This window comes from Vombatus ursinus, unplaced genomic scaffold, assembly GCF_900497805.2.
Source record: "Vombatus ursinus unplaced genomic scaffold, bare-nosed wombat genome assembly UNPS02014945.1, whole genome shotgun sequence".
NCBI classification, from domain to species: domain Eukaryota; kingdom Metazoa; phylum Chordata; class Mammalia; order Diprotodontia; family Vombatidae; genus Vombatus; species Vombatus ursinus.
This window is the reverse complement of record NW_020954723.1, coordinates 14,683,807-14,702,458: the sequence shown is the minus strand read 5'-3', so window position 1 is coordinate 14,702,458 and position 18,652 is coordinate 14,683,807. Positions and strand designations below refer to the sequence as shown.

Genomic DNA, 18,652 nt, shown 5'->3' with positions numbered 1-18,652 from the left:
AGAATTTCTGGGTAATTAATAATCGATTTATTAATTAGATTAGCTGATAATCAATAAATTGATGGTCAGTGGTTTCTCTTGGTAACTAAAGACAAAACCATGGAGATCACTAACTGCCCAAATACTTTTGGAAAATGGGGTGCCCCTAACAGGTGAAAATCAATCCTGATTGCTGAACAGTTGATGAGGGGGTAAACTTTCAAATAAGGAGGTGGGCTAAAAGCTTTCAGCTCCTCCTGCTGCAAATGTGGCCTGATCATGAGACTCAGCTGCCTCTAGCAATCTGGACAAAGGAATCCATCTTTATTCAGAACACTCTGGTTGTTTTTCTCCTTTATATGATGAGTTGCCCTAAATTCTAATGAAGGGGTGGAAGGGAGTAAACTAAATGCTTTGGGACTGCCATTCACCTAGATTAGATTCTGTTTACATTCTGAGCAGAGGTAAGGTCTTTTATTTGAGTGGCGTCCTGCCAAGATCAGGGAGCATGTTCCCAGAAGATTTGGGCTATATCATTTATCAGCAATGTCCTTCACAGACTGACTCACCTAAAAGGACTGTTCCCTGAATGAGGAAATAAAAAACCTGGATCCTAATTAATAAAAGGTTATTAATATATCAGAAAAAAATAATTTGTCTCACATATGAAGCTGAAAGAAGTGGAAAAGTATGGCCAAATTAGTTGATAGGCATATCTTTAAAAATATCATTGAAAGCAATGAAGGAAAGGAATACTGAAGTCTGAAGAAGAGAAAGTTAAAATAATGTAAATAATCAGTAAATAACTAATAAGTAAATAACTTGGTTTGAAGTAGAGTAGTAGGAATTGGATAGAAGTCATAGTTGGAAAGTTTCTGAATATTTGCCTAGCTGACAACAAGAAATATTAGGAAGAAAGAGTCACTGCTTCATTTTATCTGATTAGTTTCAACCATCATCCACACAGATGATGTTGTTGGGAGAATACAGGGAGGCTGCAGACAAATTTCACGTTAACTCAGATCCTCTGTGACTGTGAATTATCTTGGTCATAATGGTAACTCAGAAACAGCCAGGATATCAATAACAACACTTAAGTTTTCATAGCAGAAGCAAAGTTTGTAGTGAGGTTATTTTATTTCTTTTAAAATAATCGTCCTGTTCCCTATCTCTCTCTGCAGACCTCAAATCTTTCATCTACACTGTCTTTCAGACATCTCATACTGGAGGACCAGTAAACATCTTAACATAAAACATGTCCAAAAAAAAACTCATTAGCCTTCCCTCTAAGCCCTACCCACCTCCTTCTTCCCTATTACTGTAGAGGGCGATACTGTCCTCCCAATCCCTCTGGCTTACAGTTTAAGTATTGTCCTAGACTCCTCTCTATCTTTCTTCCCAGTATCCAAGCAGTTGCAAAGGCCTGTAGATTTCACTTTTGCAGCACCTCCCAAATATGGCCCCTTCTCTACTCTGTTACTACCACCATTCTAGTGAAGGCAGTTCCTTATCACCTTAATCCTAGACTATTGCAACAGCCTGATAATGGGTTTGCCTGCCTTAATCTGTCCTCATTCCAATTCATCCTCCATTTAACCAACATGACCAGCCTTCTTCCTAAAGTACAGGTCCTGACTATGTCATTCTCTTACTCAGTAAGTTGTAGTGGCTCCATATCATCTCTGAGATCAAATATAAAATGCTCTGTTTACCATATAAAGCCTTTCAAAACCTAGCCCCCTTCTACCTTTCTAGTCTTTTTTACATGTTACTCCCTGGCGTGTAGTCTTTGATCCACTGAAATTGGTCTCCTGGCTTTCCCACTCCATTGCTGTGCTCTGGGTATTTTCTGTCTGTTCTTTATGTCTAGAATATTCCCTGGCCTCATCTATGCCTGCTGATTTCCTTTGTTTCCTTTATACCCCAACTGAAATACCAACTTTTACAGGAAGTCTTTCCTAACACCTCTTAATTCTAGTACCTTACTCTATTACTTCCTATTGATCCGGTATATGGCTGTTTGTAAATATTTGTTTCCATGTTGTCTTCCCCATACGATTGTGAGCTCCTTGAGGATCATGACTGTCTTTTAACTCTTTTTGTATCCCTATCAGTTAACACAATGCCTAGACATAATAGGCATCTAATAAATGTTTATTGATTGATTGATGTTATAGGGAAAATAGTTTGTCCATTTCAGAGCAGCTTAGAAATAAAATTAAAGCATATAGATTCTTTTTATAACTATGCCTACTCTGCATGTTATTTGACTAAATATAGAAGCAAAAAATTAAGAATAGTCTGTCTTCCACTTTGTCTCTTTTCCTTCCTCCCTTCAATTAAAAAAATACTTTATTAATTTAAAATAAAGTAAATGTTGGAGCAGTAATTCAACTGAAAGTGAGAAAAAACATTGACCTCTCCTGAAGCTCCACTATAACCGTCAAGAAATATCTGATATCAAGGGATACCCCCCCAAAAAAAGATAACATTGCCACTTGAGAATAAAATATTGTTACTCTTTATAAAGTACTTTTAAATACAATATAATTTACAAGAATTAGTTTTCAGGAAAGAAGTATATATTCTAAAAGGTACTGTTATGGACTTTGATTTAGTATTTACAAGTAGCAAGTGGGCTCACGTATTGGAATTAGGCTAAAGGAGCAATCACAAGGTCAGATACCACATAAGGAAAGGATAAAAGCCTATTGTTGCTAACAAACATTTCCTTTTAAAGGAAATTCATGCCTTCGTTAGTCAGCCTGTAAGATCCCTTCCAGTTCTGTGATTCTTTTGAGTCTAGTCCCATTTCCTCTGCGAAATGATTTCTGATTATCTGAACTGAAAATGATCTCTTCTGTTGAATTCTTTTAATGCTCATTGTATAGTTCATTCACTTATCTCTTGAGGAAGTATTTCATGTTGTGTATATACTTTTGTAACATGGTTCACACCTGCTTCACTTTCTCAGGGAGAGGTTTGTTATAGCTCTCCCTTAGGGTTCTCAGATTCCCTGAGGAAGTTTAAGTGGGGTATCCCTCTGCCTATTGCCATTAGTTCAAGTCCCAACCAGCTATGTTCCTCCCATTTTAAAGAGCTGACTAGCATCCCAGTTCCATTTAACTGTTTAAGACCAGGTAGCTTTTATAAATTAATATTTACTCCACAGATATAGCAGAAAGTCATGTGAACATTTTCCTCAATATTTCAAACGCTTAATCCTCTAAATATCTTATCACTAGGGAGTGAATATTAAGTCCAAAACTGAGCTTAGTTTCTACATAACTAACACTGACTCCCCACCCCAACCCCAAGTTCATGTCCAGATCCTGCAAGATTGTAAGCTGAAGCTCTGGTCCAACTATTACTGGACTGGCACCTGAAGATCACTCCCAAGAGTCATTCCTTACTCTTGATGGCATTGATGCTGTCCTGGCGGCAAAACTAGGACTATGGAATTACATAATGGCAAGGAAGAATAAATTCTTTATAACCCTAAGAGATCAATTCTGAGTTGCCTGCCAACTCCAATTCTTGAGCAACTGGATGCTGAGGCGGTAGTCCTCTGGACTTTTTGAATTCACAAGTTCATAAGTTTCACTCCCTTTATTTGGTACTAAGTTCTCCTAAGAGTGATGAAACCAAGAGGAATTAGTTGCAGCTTATAGGACTATTTAAATGCCTCTCCAGTCAAGCAAAGAAGTTCTTCTTCAATACCAGATTTAGCTGATTAGAATCAGTTACAAAATGACTACATATGCTTCACAGTCTGTCTCTCCAAGCCACTGCCTTTTCATGTAATCATGATTTTCTGAGAAGCAGCTCCCTAGAACCTTCTACGTGGAGAGACGTCCTCTAAAGTATAGCATCTGGACATGCTTCACACCCACCTTGTACTTCATTTCCCCTTTTGGAGTAGAAATTCTATTAAAGCAGGATTTCTTAACTTTTTTTGTATCATGTACCCATTTGGCAGTCCGGTGAAATCTGTGGATTGCTTCTCACAATAAGGTTTTTAAATGTATAAAGTAAAATAAATAGTATTGCAAAGGAAACCAATTATGTTGAATTAAACATGCATGTTTTCTATTCAATTATACAGATTCCCTGAAATCTATCATCCATGGACTTCAGATTAAGGAGTCTTGCTTTCGAGCAAGGACGGAAACTTGGATTTCTCTATATCTTTGAGGATGCTCAGTATAATGTGTTACTCATAAAAGATGTTTGGCAAATATGTATTAATGTTTTTTAATTGATTGCTTTATTAATTAAAAGTGTAGCCAATATTAGGAATGATACTATTCTGCCTAAGATAATAGTGAAAAAAATTTTGCCGTATATGTAGAATAAAGCATACATCTTCTCAATAAATATCTTTTTACTAAAGCTAGTTGATGTTATTAGATAATAATGGGGTGATGATCACTGAGTTAGTCAGTGCTATAAAGAAGATACTAACTGCAATAAGCATGTATTATTAGGGAGAACATACCGCAGTGGGGCATCCAGATGAGAGCATTAGAAGATATCCTACAACTGCTTAGGGGAACCCCTAGAACCTTAAAGTGGAAATGTACCAAATCTTGTCCTTGGAACCCAACTTGCCAAGTATTCAGAGTTAAGCCTTCTTATTTGTATTCAGTCAGACAGAAAAGAGGGTAAGATGTCTCTTTAAGAGTTTTTTGAATGCACACCCAGTGCTGGTTAGGCAGAAAATTAAAAAGACACATAGTAAGTCAAATAGAATTGTCATAGCTACTACCTGCTATTGCTCTAAAGTCCATATGGGAAATTGTATCAATGTGAATGTTCATAGAGGCTGGGTTCTCATTTGTTAGTAACCCATTATATAGTCTTAGATGGTGGGGAGGTCGTATTTTTGATATGACTTGGCAAGAGTAAAAACACTCATTGGGAAAATAAGAATGTTACTTCCCTCAAAGTATAATGTACCTGTGGTACTATTTGTGTTTATTAGGGGATTTTAAAGAGAACAATAAAATGGAAAAAATATTGATCACTGTCAGAATGGTAACCATCAAATCCAGACAGGCTACCAAGACAAAGGAGAAGGAAGAAGAGTTAAAAAATAATTTTTCCTTTTTTTTTGTTTTCATGTAACCAATGTTTCCAAATATAACCTGTCCTGAAAACCCATCATTATGTCAAAGAATAAAAAAGTGAGAAAAAAAAACCAATTCAAATCAAACACAACAATGAAATTCAACATTATATGCAATATAATGAAATATTATAGTGTGACAATTGTGTAAATATGACTGTGATTACTACAAAAACTATAGGAAGACTTGAATGATTTACTACAAAGTCAGATATGCAAAATAAAGAAAAGAATATATACAATGACTACAAAAAGTTAATGGACAGTATAATAACAATGAAAAAAATTGAAATTGAATTCTATGAAAATATCCTTGCTATGCTTGCTCTCAAAAAAAGATATGAGGATGCACTTCTCTCCCCCTTGCAGAGCTTGAGAATGATGTTATAGAATATTGCATACAATGTTGAATTCATTGTTGTATAGTAGCAGAGGTCTGAAAATGAAGTGGATGCCCATCATTCTCGAACTCTGCATGGCATAGAGAAGTGCATCCTCTTATCTCTTCTTTGACAGCAAGCTTGGTAAGGGTATTTTCATAGCATCCAATTCCATTTTTTTCATTGTTATTATACTGCAAATCTTTTCTAATTGTCCAAAATTTATGGTTAAATCAACAAGTTTTTTTTTTCTCAGATGATTCATGTTCTTGGTTTTAATCAAATACTAGGATAATGGGTTCAATTGGTTCTTCTGACATATAAAGTTGATTCCTCTGATATGTCTTTGTATTTTTTTAACCCATGCAAAATAGTTCAGATGAATCCTAACTAGTAGCATAACTTGAGGTCTATAATTGACATTTCCCACTTCATTCTTGCGTTTTTCACTGATTGGCTTGAGATAGTAGATCTTTGTTTCTCCAAATTTATTTCACTGTTATATTGTCGGTAACTTATTTAGTACAAACTTAAAGCTGCTAATCAATTTATGTAGTATTATTATTTTTATTATATTGGCATGACCCAGATATGTGACGAACAGCCTTCCATTTGTTTAAATCTTTTTCTATTTCTTAAGTGTTCATTTAATAATTTTATTTTAAAGTCTCCAATGTGTATTGTTTGACTAATTACCACATATTTTATGCATTTTGTAGTCATTTTAGAGTGAGGACTTACTTTTTCATTACTGCTTTCTCTGTTTTGTTATTACTACATAGAAATGTTGTTTATTGTTTTCCGGGGGTGCTGTGTTTCTTGCTACTGAATTGAAATTATTATTTATATCGATTAATTTCTTTTAGTGATTAGCTGATTTTGTGGAATTTTCTAAGTCAACTATCATGTCATCAGCCATATCATTATTTTTGGTTTTTATAGAACTATATCAAGAAACATCAGGGAAAGACTGAATCTTTGTTTTCTGCATTTTTTTGGGGGGGGATGTTTCTAGTATTTTCTCATTGCATATTTTAGTTATAAGTATACCAGTTTTATCTTATTAAGATGATTCGTTTATGGATTTTCCATTCTGTCAAAAGGTTTTCTGTATTTATTGATACAATCATGTGATTTAGGGACTATTTTTGTCTTGATATGATTATATCAGTTGCTTTTCAAATGCTGACATTCTTCTCTCCTTGGTATAATCTAAAGGTTGTAGTGAGTGATTTTTGAATTTGTGGCTATTGTGTTTTTGTCAGGATTTTATTTTAAATATTTTAGTCAATATTTATAAATATTGTGGCCTATACATTATCCTTCTTTGGTTTATTATTTAGTACTCTATCTCACAAAAGGAATGTTAAATTATTTTCATTTCTCATTGTATAGTTCTGACACTAATTTTCTTTAAAATTTTGGTGCAATATAAATATATCTCGAAAAGGATTTGTTTTAGTAGTTCCTTTACATCTGGTTAATTTCCTTTTATAAAGTTACTTTAAGATTTTCTGTTATTTTGAATGTTTTATCTCAGTATAGAATCCTTCTTTTAAAATCTCAGTTTTATTGGCTTGTAATTGTAGGTAATGTATCTATTTTATTTTGTTCACTTGATATTCCCCTATTCTTTTTAAAATTAGGTTAACTGGGTGGAGCTAAGATGGTGGTATAAAAACAGGGACTTGCTTGAGCTCTCCTCCAAACCCCTCCAAATAACTGTAAACATGACTCTAAACAAATTCTAGAGAAGCAGAACCCATGAAAAGACAAAGTGAAAAAAATTTCCAGCCCAAGACAACCTGGAAGGTTGACAGGGAAAGTTCTATTGCATCAGTCTGATTGAGGAGCAGTCCAGAGCAAAATTCGCCAGCAAAGACTGGGCCCCAGCAAACCTGGAGCAGGCCTCAGGGGACTGAATCACTGGCAGCTATGGTGGTTTCCAGACTTCTCAACCCACAAATGCCAAAGACAACTTAAAAGGTGAGTATGAAAGATCTGACAGACCTGAGTGAGAGAGGAGTGGGGCAATAGCTGTTTCCAGAGATCTCAGCCCACAGACAGTGGAGGGATCAAGTGGCTCATTAGAGGGGTGATCTCAAGGATCTCTTTGCTAGAGCTGAGGCAGGATTCTCTTGCTTTGCCAATGCTTGGATTTGGTGGCAGTCCCGGGGTGAGGAAGAGTGTTGGTGTGATGAAGCTTGTAGTGGTGGTGGAGATGGAATTCTCTTCACAGCTTCAAGGCAGAGAAGAGTGCTTATGGTCACTCACAGAACAGAGCCCAGGCCAGGAAAGGAGTAAACATCTCTCCTTTGATCATACCACCTTGGAAGATTTGAAAATTTATAGGTCCCTAGAAGTATCTTTGAAAATAACTGCACAAAATCCCAAAAGCTTGGGACAGTACACCCTGCACACTGGAAGCAGAGCCCTCCCTTAACAAAGAGTTAAAAAGTCAAGTAGTCATGAAAAAACAAGTCAATAGCTTGCTAAAGGAGACCCAAAAAATACTAAAGAAAATAACACCTTAAAAAAATAGACTAACTCAAATAACAAAAGAGGTCCAAAAAGCCAATGAGGAGAAGAATGCCTTAAAAAGCAGAACTGGCCAAATGGAGAAGGAGGTCCAAAAGCTCACTAAAGAAAACAATACCTTAAAAATTAGAATGTAGCAAATGGAAGTGTTCAGGTTTAGGGTTTTAGGGGTGCTGGGGCCCCAGAATCATAACACATGGGTCCTGCCCAAAAGAATTTGATCCAAGCCTTCTTTCAGCCAAAGACAAGGTTTATTCGAACATCCATCATATTTGGTCAGATTCTTAGAGTCTGAACATTAGTGAGCTATTGGCTAGATTTTAAGAATCTGAGAATCTTAATGGATACAAGATGGGCCTTATATACAGAAAGACTGTGAGAAGGAACTAGGAGTGGCCAAATAGTTTGCAAGGACAGTGAGGTAATAGAATGTCAGTGACCTACACCACAGTGGCCAACAGTGAATGAAGCCTAGCTAGGATTAAGAGTGGGAAATGGCCAGGGGCCATTGGAAAGTAAGACAATGGCGGGCTAAGCTAGATTAAAGGTAATAGAGGTTTGTGAGATTGGGCATAGCCACAATGAAAGGTCAGTTGATGAAATTATAGCCTCAGGCGAAAGCCAGAGATTTGACCTTGTGGGAAAGTCTAGGGTTTTTCCTTTTTGGGGTCTAGATCTCATCCTCATGAGAAGCTAATGATTTTATGAGAAATCAAAAACAATAAATCAAAACCAAAAGAATGAAAAAATAGAAGACAATGTGAAATATCTCATTAAAAAAAAAAAAAAACAACTTACCTGGAAATAGATGCAGGAGGGATAATTTAAAAATTTTTGGACCATCTGAAAGCCATAATAAAAAAAAAGCCTAGATATCATCTTTCAAGAAATTATCAAGGAAAACTGCCCTGATATTCTAGAACCAGAGGGTAAAAGAGAAATTGGAAGAATCCACCAATCAAACCCTGAAAGAGATCCCAAAAGGAAAACTTCTAGAAATATTAAAGCTAAATTCCAGAGTTTCCAGGTCAAGGAGAAAATATTGCAAATAGCCAGAAAGAAACAATTCAAGTATTGTGGAAACACAATCAGGATAACACAAGATTTAGCAACTTCTACATTAAGGGATCAGAGGACTTGGAATATGATATTGTGGAGGTCAAAGGAGCTAGGACTAAAACCAAGAATCACCTAACAAGCAAAACTGAATATAATCCTTCAAGGGGGAAAATGGATATTCAGTGAAATAGAGGACTTTCAAGCATTCTTGATGAAAAGTCTAGAGCTGAATAGAAAATTTGACTTTCAAATACAAGACTCAAGAGAAGCATGAAAAGGTAAACAGGAAAGAGAAATCATAAGGAACTTATTAAGGTTAAACTGTTCACATTCCTACATAGAAAGATGATATTTGTAAATCATGAGACCTTTCTCAGTGTTAGAGCAGTTGGAGGGAATAGGTAGATAGATAGATAGATAGATAGATAGATAGATAGATAGATAGATAGATAGACAGATAGATAGATAGATAGATAGATGGCACAGTGTGAGTTGAATATGAAGGGATGATATCTAAAAAATAAAATTAAGGGGTGGGAGAAGAATGTACTGGGAGAAGGAGAAAAGAAGAGGTACAATAGGGTAAATTATTTCACATAAAAGTGGCAAGAAAAAGCTTTTACAGTGGAGGGGAAGATGAGAGGGAATGAGTGAACTTTACTCTCATCAGATTAGGCTTAAGGAGGGAATAACATACACATGCAATTGGGTATGGAAATCTATCTTACCATACAGGAAAGTAGGGAGGAAGGGGATAAGAGAGGGAGGGATGACAGAATGGAGGACAGATTGGGGGAGGTTGTAATCAGAAGCAAACACTTGAGGAAGGACAGGATTAAATGAGAGAATAGAATAAATGGGGGCAGGATAGGATGGAAGGAAATATAGTTAGTCTTTCACAACATGACTACTATAGAAGTGTTTTGCATGACTACACATGTATAACCTATATCAAATTGCTTGCCTTCTCAATGAGGGTGGATGGGGAGGTAGGAAGGGAGAGGATTTGGAACTCAAAGTTGTAAAAACAAATGTTAAAAATTGTTTTTACATGCAACTGGGAAATAAGACATACAGGCAAAAGGGTATAGAAATCTATCCTACCCTACAGGAAAATGGAAGGAAAAGAGGATAAAAGAATGAGGGGGTGATAGAAGGGAGGACAGATTAGGGGAAGGGGTATTCAGAATGCATGCTATCTTGAAGTTGGGAAGGGGAGACATAGGGACAAACTTTGGAACTCAAAATCTTGTGAAAGTGAATGTTGAAAACAAAAAAAATTAATTAACAAAAGATAAAATTAGGTTAACTAAAGGTTTGTCGATTTTTTTTTATTCTCTTCCTGAAAATGACTTTTGGTTCTGTTCATCAGATCTAATATATTTTTGTTCTCCAATTTAAGTGTTTTGACTCTAATTTCACTTTTTTGATTATTTCATGCTTGTTGATTTGCTGAATTTCTAACTTCCTTTGTAATTCATTAATCTATTCTTCTATTTTGTTAACATAAATATGTATGCATGCATGGATACATATATATGTGTGTGTGGATATGTATCTATTTCATTTGATGATTAATGTCTCAACATTATCATCCACATTCAAAGTTACTATTTTTTGCGATTTTTTTTCTTTGACTCACTCATTCAAAATTTCATCATTAATTCACTGCAGCTTCTCACCTGCAAAATGAGAGGGTTGGCCTAGATGACAGATAAAATCTAAATTATGAACCTATGAAAATCTTTTTGAGATTTCTTGGAATTACTAGATTACGAGTAGTCACACATTTCTCCTGTCATTCTGCTCTAGGGTTTTCTTGTAAGAATTCTCTTCTCTCGCCTTACTCATTATTAACTGTCCCAAACAGCTGGAGATTTTTGGGGAAAATGTTCCTTCTTGCTTAAGATGCAGCATGTTGTGGCAGAGAGGGACTCTGGGTTTGTAGCATTAAAATCTTGGTAGGACATTTTGTTTCTTTACCTCAGTTTCCTCATCTATGAGTTAAGGAGGTTAGATTAGGTATTCTCTAAAGTTCCACCCAGCTCTAAGCCCTATGATCCTATCAATGATATCAGAATCTGATTTAGGACACAGGGGTTTTATTTTCCACCCCCTCAGACTTCAATCTCATCACCTACTTCACTACCACTTTAGCAAATTTTACACAGCAAATAACTATTTTTGAATTCAAAAACTCAGTTATACATAGAAACAAAATTAGAAGTATATTATATTTGAATAGATCTCTGTACTTTTTCTGGTTTGCCATGATGTTTTGCATATATCATAATTTTTATCCTTTCATAAGACCTGTGAAATTTGTAAGACAAGTAGGACTTAGTATTAGAATGAATCTTGGGGTTCATGTCTGATATTTTCCTTTGACCACTGAAAAAAGGAATCACAGTCACAAATCAATGAGCCCAAAGTCATACATCAATGAGGTGAGATTCCAATTCATGTGTAACACTCATTCTATTTCATGATTTCTCCTAGAGTAAGTGATTCCAATGAAATCCTCCACCTGAGAAGCCCTACTTATGCCCAAGTGTAAGCAATTTGTAAATTTGAGAAGTAACAATTATACATTTACAGTAAGCTCAATATGGGGGGGTATACTGTGGCTAGGGAGTTACTGCAAAGATATATTAATACAATGTCTTAAAAAAGATGCCATAATATCAATTTCATTTAATTTTTGAAAATTTAGACAATTCAGACAGTAGACTTAGAAGCAGTAGCAAGGATGTTCATCTGTGGCTATAGTCAACAGTATAAATAATTTATAATTTATAAATGGGTTTTATTTGTTACCTTCCCCACCCCACGCAAAGAAGCCAAGATCTCAGAACCAAGAATGCATTTATCCATAGAAATAATATTATAAATTGAATTTTAGGTCATAGGATCAAGGAAGCATTAGGAAAAGAAGAGTAAAAACCATAAAGTGAGGGTAATTATGAGGAGGAGAGGGAGGAGAAAAGAAAGGGCAAGGCAGGAGAAAAGATGAAAGGGAGTAGAAAAAGGAAGAGAAAAAGCAGGGCAGGTGTCATTTTTCACTTTAAAAGATCCTCCAAATGTCTTAAATGAGCAGTAAAGGCTGATCAAGATCAACATATACAACTGTAGTAATTATTGGAGAATTATGGCTTGAGGAGGGAGCATTTTTGATCTGGCTGCTAAATAGTTGCAGCCTGATGTCGTTTGGGGTAGGGAACAAGGGAAGATTAGAAAGGAGAGGATGAGAAAGAATTTAGCTTCCCCCTGTCTGAACTCAAAGTTTGTCATTGTCTTTCTCAAACCGTGGATTCTGTAGCCTTCTCTTACTTTCTTTCTATCCTTTTTTGAAATTGGTTACCTAACATTGCCTGAAGTCTTTCCATTGAGACATCTCATCTAATGGTGCCCTATTTCCCCCAAATATACCTTACTTTGAAATACCTTTCTCTTATCCCTACTAATCCTGTATAGTAGTTATGTATATGTAAGAAAGACAGACATATGGTTTATCTGGTAGGTAAAACCTATGAGAAATTCTTTGCCTTTCTTCTCTAAAGATTCGTGTTAACCCAAATAAACCTCATATTCTTTTTCTCCTATAAATGGAACAAATTCTTTTTCTCCTATAAATGAAGACAAATCTCTTCTTGATGATAAAAGTCTATCCATTGTGTGTCCAAATAAGATGGAGACTCAAAACTAAGACTTTTGACAAATCATGGTTAGTTTTCTTAGTTAAATGTCAAAGGTCAATGCTCCTTGTGTTTTCATATACAGTTTTTACCTGAAAAATAATCATGTTGAAAAGTCTAGTGACATCTTTGAATGGAGCACTACCTTTGTACTTTTGTAGGTCTGCTAAGAGTCTGAGAAACTGAGGTGGCAGAACTCTCCCAACATTGTCCTCTAAACAATTTTAAAAGAACACCTCAAATCAAATTTTGGAGTGACAGAATCAACAAACAGTCAGTAGGAGATACATTTCCAGCCCAAGACAACTTAGGAGGTCCACAAGAGACATCTATAACATGGGTACGGGCCTGGGATATGGCAGGGACATCAGTGGTTGGCCTTGGAGGTGGCTATCACAGCAGCAACAGCAGTAGCAATAGTAGCAGCTCAGGGAGCTCCCTGCCCAGAGATAGTGAAGTTAGAAAATTTGTCAGAAAAAAAAATTACAAGAGACAGTTTACTGGCACTGGTTGCTGCTGGCAATGATTTACAACTATATTGCCCATAAGCAACTCTGGGTCACAGTTCTGGGATGAAGAGGAGTGCTCAGAATTGGTCACAACAGAACAGGGGGCTGAGTCAAGGTTCCAGAACCAAGAGGAGCACTGGGACCCACGATTGTAAGAGAGCAGGAGCCCTTCCTGGGTAAAAACCACAGTGCAGACTAGGAGATCAGCGACCACACCTAACCCAGGATAATACCACCTTGTAAGCACTGAACATTTGCAGACCCCTAAACTCACTGAAAAAAAGCAGCATGAAAAATCTTGAAGCTTGGCATAGTGGCTTTCTACTTTAAGGTGAGCAGATCCCAACTTTAACATAAAATTAAAAGTAAAGAAATAGCCTAGGAAAATGAACAAACAACACCAAAAAAAAAAAAAAAATTGACCATAAAAAGCTACTATTGTGGCAAGGGAGACCAAGACATAAGCTGAGAATAAGATAATAATATGAGAATAGTTGCAAGCAAAGCCTTAAAATAAAAGCTAATCCCAACAATACCCAATCCCAACAAGAATTGCTGAAAGAGTAAAAGAGATGAGTGGTAGCAAAAAATTGGGAAAAGAAATAAGAGTAATATAAGAACAAATTTCCCCACTTAAGAGTATTTATTTTTCCAATTACAAGTAAAATTAGTTTTCAAAATTCATTTTTATAAGATTTTGAGTTCCAAAATTTTCTCCCTCCTTCCCTCTACTTTCCTCTCCTCAAAACAGCAAAGAATCAGATATAGATTATACATCTACAATCATATTAAATATATTTCCACATTATCCATGTTGTGAAAGAATCGGAACAAAAGGGAAAAACTAGAAGAAAGAAAAAACAAAACAAAGCAAAAAAGATAAAATAGTATGCGCTGATCTACATTCAGATTACATAGTTCTTTCTCTGGATGGGGATAGCATTTTCCATTGTGAGTCTATTGGAATTGTCTTGATTCATTGAATTACTGAGAAGAACCAAGGCTATTATAGTTGATTATCACACAATATTGCTGTTACTGTGTACAATGTTCTCTTGGTTCTGCCCACTTCACTCAGCAGCAGTTCATGTAAGTCTTCTGAAATCTGCCAGCTCATCATTTCTTATGGCACAATAGAATTCCATGACATTCATATACCGCAACTCATTCAGCCATTCCCCAATGATAGGCATCCCATCAATGTCCAATTCTTTACCACCACAAATAGAGGTTCTATGAATAGTTTTGTACATGTGGGTCCTTTTCCCTTTTTTATGATGTCCTTGGGTTATAGACCTAGTCATGGTATTGCTTGATAAAAGAATATGCACAGTTTGATTGCCCTTTGGACATAGTTCCAAACTGCTCTCCAGAATATTTGGATCAGTTCACAACTCTACCAACGTAATATTAGTGTTCCAATTTTCCCATGTCTTGTCCAACATTTATCATTTTTCTTTTCTGACACATTAGCCAATCAGATAGTTGAGAGGTGGTACCACAGAGTTTTGTTTTTAATTTGTATTTCTCTAATCAATCGTGATTTGGAGCATTTTTTCATGTGACTATGGATAGCTTTAATTTCTTCATCTGAAAACTGTCTGTTCATAACCTTTGTTTATCAATTGGGGGATGACTTGTATTCTTATAAATTTGACTCAGTTCTCTAGATATTTGAGAAATGAGGCCATTATCAGAAACACTGGCTATAAAAATTGTTTTCCAGCATTATGCTTTCCTTCTAATCTTGGTGGCATTGACTGTGCAAAAATTTTTTAATTTAATGTAATCAAAATTATCCATTTTGCATTTCATAATGTTCTTTATCTCTTGTTTGATCATATTTTTTTTTCTTTCTCCATAGATCTGATAAGCAAACTATTCTTTGATCTCCTAATTTGCTTATGGTATCACCCTTTATGTCTAAATCATGTACCCATTTTGACCTTATCTTGGTACATGGTATGAGATGTTAGTCTATGCGTAGTGTCTGCCATACCATTTTCCTGTTTTCCCAGAAGTTTTTATTAAAAAGTAAGTTCTTATCCCAGAAGCTGGAGTCTTTGGGTTTATCAAACAGTAGATTACTTAACCTATTCCACTGATCCATTCCATTTCTTAGCCAGTACCAAATAGTGTTGATGGTTAATGCTTTCTAATATAGTTTTGGATTTGCTATAGCTAGGTCATCTTCATTTGCATTTTTTTCATTAATTCCCTTGATATTCTGGACCTTTTATTTTCCAGATGAATAGTTCTTATTCTTCTCTAGGTCTATAAAATATTTTTGGGAGTTTGATTTGTATGGCACTGAATAAGTAAATGAACTTAGGTAGGTTTGTAATTTTTATTGTATTAGCTTGGCCTATCCATGAGCAATTGAAATTTTTCCAGTTGTTCAGATCTGACATTATTTGTCTGAAAAGTGTTTTTTAATTGTACTCATATGGTTCCTGGGTTTTTCTTGGCAGGTAGACTCCCAAATATTTTATATTGTCTAAAGTTATTTTAAATGGAATTTGTCTTTCTAGCTCTTGCTGCTGGACTTTGTCCATAATATGTAGAAATGCTGATGATTTATGTGGGTTTATTTTGATTTCTGAAACTTTTCTAAAGGTGTTAATTATTTTAAGTAGTTTTTTTAATTGATTTTCCAGGTATTCCATCATATCATCTGCAAAAAGTGATAGTTTTATTTCCTCATTGCCTATTCTAAATCCTTCAATTTTTTCCTTTTCTTATTGCTAAAACCAACATTTCTAATACAATATTGAATAATACTGATGATAATGGGCATCCTTGTTTCACCCCTGATCTTATTGAGAAAGCTGCTAGCTTATCCCCTTTACATAGCTTTCTGATGGTTTTAGATAAATAGTACTTATCAGTTTGAAGAAAACTCCCATTTATTCTTATTTTCTTTCTCTCTCTTTTTAAAAATAGGAATGGATGCTATATTTTCTGAAAAACTTTTTCTGCATCTATTGAGATAATCATATAATTTCTGTTACTTTTCTTATTGATATTCTCAATTATGTTGATAGTTTACCTAATATTGAACCACTCCTACATTCCTGGTATAAATTCCACTTGGTCATAGTGTATTATCCTCATGATATATTGCTGTAATCTCTTTGCTAATATTTTATATAAAAATTTTTGCCTCAATATTCATTAGCGAAATTGGTCAATAATTTTCTTTCTCTGGTATGGCTCTTCCTGGTTTAGGTATCAGCACCATTTTTGTGTCATAAAAGGAATTTGATAGGACTTCTCCTATCTTTCCAAATAGTTTATATGGTATTGAAATTCATTGTTCTTTAATTGGTAGAATCCACTTGTAAATTCATCTGGTGCTGGAGATTTTTTCTTAGGGAGTTCATCGACAATTTATTCAATTTCTTTTTCTAAAATGGAGTTATTTAAATATTTTGTTTTCTCTTCCATTAATCTGGGCAATGTATATGTATGTATGTATGTATGTGTATATATATATATGTATGTATTGTAAATATTCATCCATTTTTACTGAGGTTGTCAAATTTATTAGTATAAATTGGGCAAAATAGCTCTTAATTATTGTTTTAATTTCCTCTTCATAGGCATTGAATTCACCCTTTTCATTTTTGATACTGATAATTTGGTTTTCTTCTTTCATTTAAATCAAGTTAACCAAAAATTTATCTAATTTATTTCATTTTTTTATGAAACCAGGTCTTACTTTTATTTATTAGTTTAATAATTTTCTTACTTTCAATTTTATCAATCTCTCCTTTGATTTTCAGAATTTATAATTTAGTAGTTAATTGGAGATTTTTTATTTGTTCTTTTTTTCTAGCTTTTTTAGTTGCATGTCCAATTCATCAATCTCTTCTTTCTCTAGTTTATTCATGTAAGCATTTAGAAATATAAAACTTCCTATAAATACTATTTAGGCTGCATCCCATAAACTTTGGTATGTTATATCATTATTGCCACTCTCTTTGGTGAAATTATTGATTAATTTTATGATTTCTTGTCTGACCCAGTCATTCTTTAGGATTAGCTTATTTAATTTTCAGTTGTTTTTTAGTCTATCTTTCCATGGCCCTTTAATACATATTTTTTTTATTGTATCATAATAGGAAAAGGATGCATTTATTTTTTCTGCCTCTCTTCATTGTATCATGAAGTTTTTATGGTCTAATACATGGTCGGTTTTTATGTAGGTGCCACATACCACTGAGATAAAAAGGTATATTCCTTTGTATCCTTATTCATTTTTTCTCCAAAGATCTATCATATCTGACTTTTCTAAAATTCTATTCACCTCCTTAATTTCTTTCTTGTTTATTTTGTGGTTAGATTTATCTATTCTGAGAGGGGGAAGTTGAAGTCCCCCACTAGTATAGTTTTGATGTCCATTTCTTCCTGTAACTCCCTTAACTTCTCCTCTAAGTATTTGGATGCATTTATGTTTAGTGTTGGTATCACTTCGTTGTCTATGGTATGTTTTATCAAGATGTAGTTTCCTTCCTTATCTCTTTAATTAGATACATTTTTGCTTTTGCTTTGTCTAAGATCAAGATTGCTACCCCTGCTTTTTTTTTTTTTAGTTAGATGTGACTTTATTATTTTAGTACATAAACCAAAATTTATGCAACCAGAGCAGAGGCTGTAGGTGGTTCATATTTCCAACTGGGTGGAAGCACTGTCTTGGTCTTGTAGTACCGAGCCAGCCGGTGAATTCAGCTCTCATTCAGAATCAGACACAATTTAGAATCCTTGTCCTTTCTGTTCCTCTCAAGATGCTTTCAAACAGCAACAGCTTTCTTGATCAAGTGATAAAGATCTTCAGGAAGGTCAGGGATAAGTCCCTTGGACTTTAAAATTCTCAAAATTTTGTTGCCAGTTACAAAGCATACTTGTGCCATGCTGTGAGAATCCTTCAGGATCACACCGATTTGCGAGGGGGTCAGACACTTCTTGGCCAGCTTGTAGATCTGCTCCTTCATGTCATCTGAGGTGAGCTTCAGCCATGTGGGCACACTGCGGTGGTATGGCAGAGCTGATTGGGATGGGCCCTTCCCAGGGGCGTGCATGCGACCCATGATGGCGACGATCTGGTGGCAAAAGAAAGAGCCCCTGCTTTTTTTTTTTTAACATCAGTTGAAGCATAATATATTGTGTTCCAGACTTTTGTTTTTACTCTGTGTGTATCTCTCTGCTTCAAATGTGTTTCTTATAAACAACATATTGTAGGATTGTGGTTTTTAATCCACTCTGTTATCTGCTTCAGTTTTATGGGAGAGTTCATTCCATTAACATTCACAGTTATGATTAATAATTGTATATTTCCCTCCATTCTATTTTCCCCCTGTTTGT

General features: G+C 35.1%; 1 pseudogene; it reads right to left on the bottom strand.

The window, feature by feature from the left end:
* Window positions 1–17,922: 17,922 nt before the first annotated feature.
* On the bottom strand, window positions 17,923–18,378 carry LOC114030187 (annotated as a pseudogene).
* Window positions 18,379–18,652: the final 274 nt, after the last annotated feature.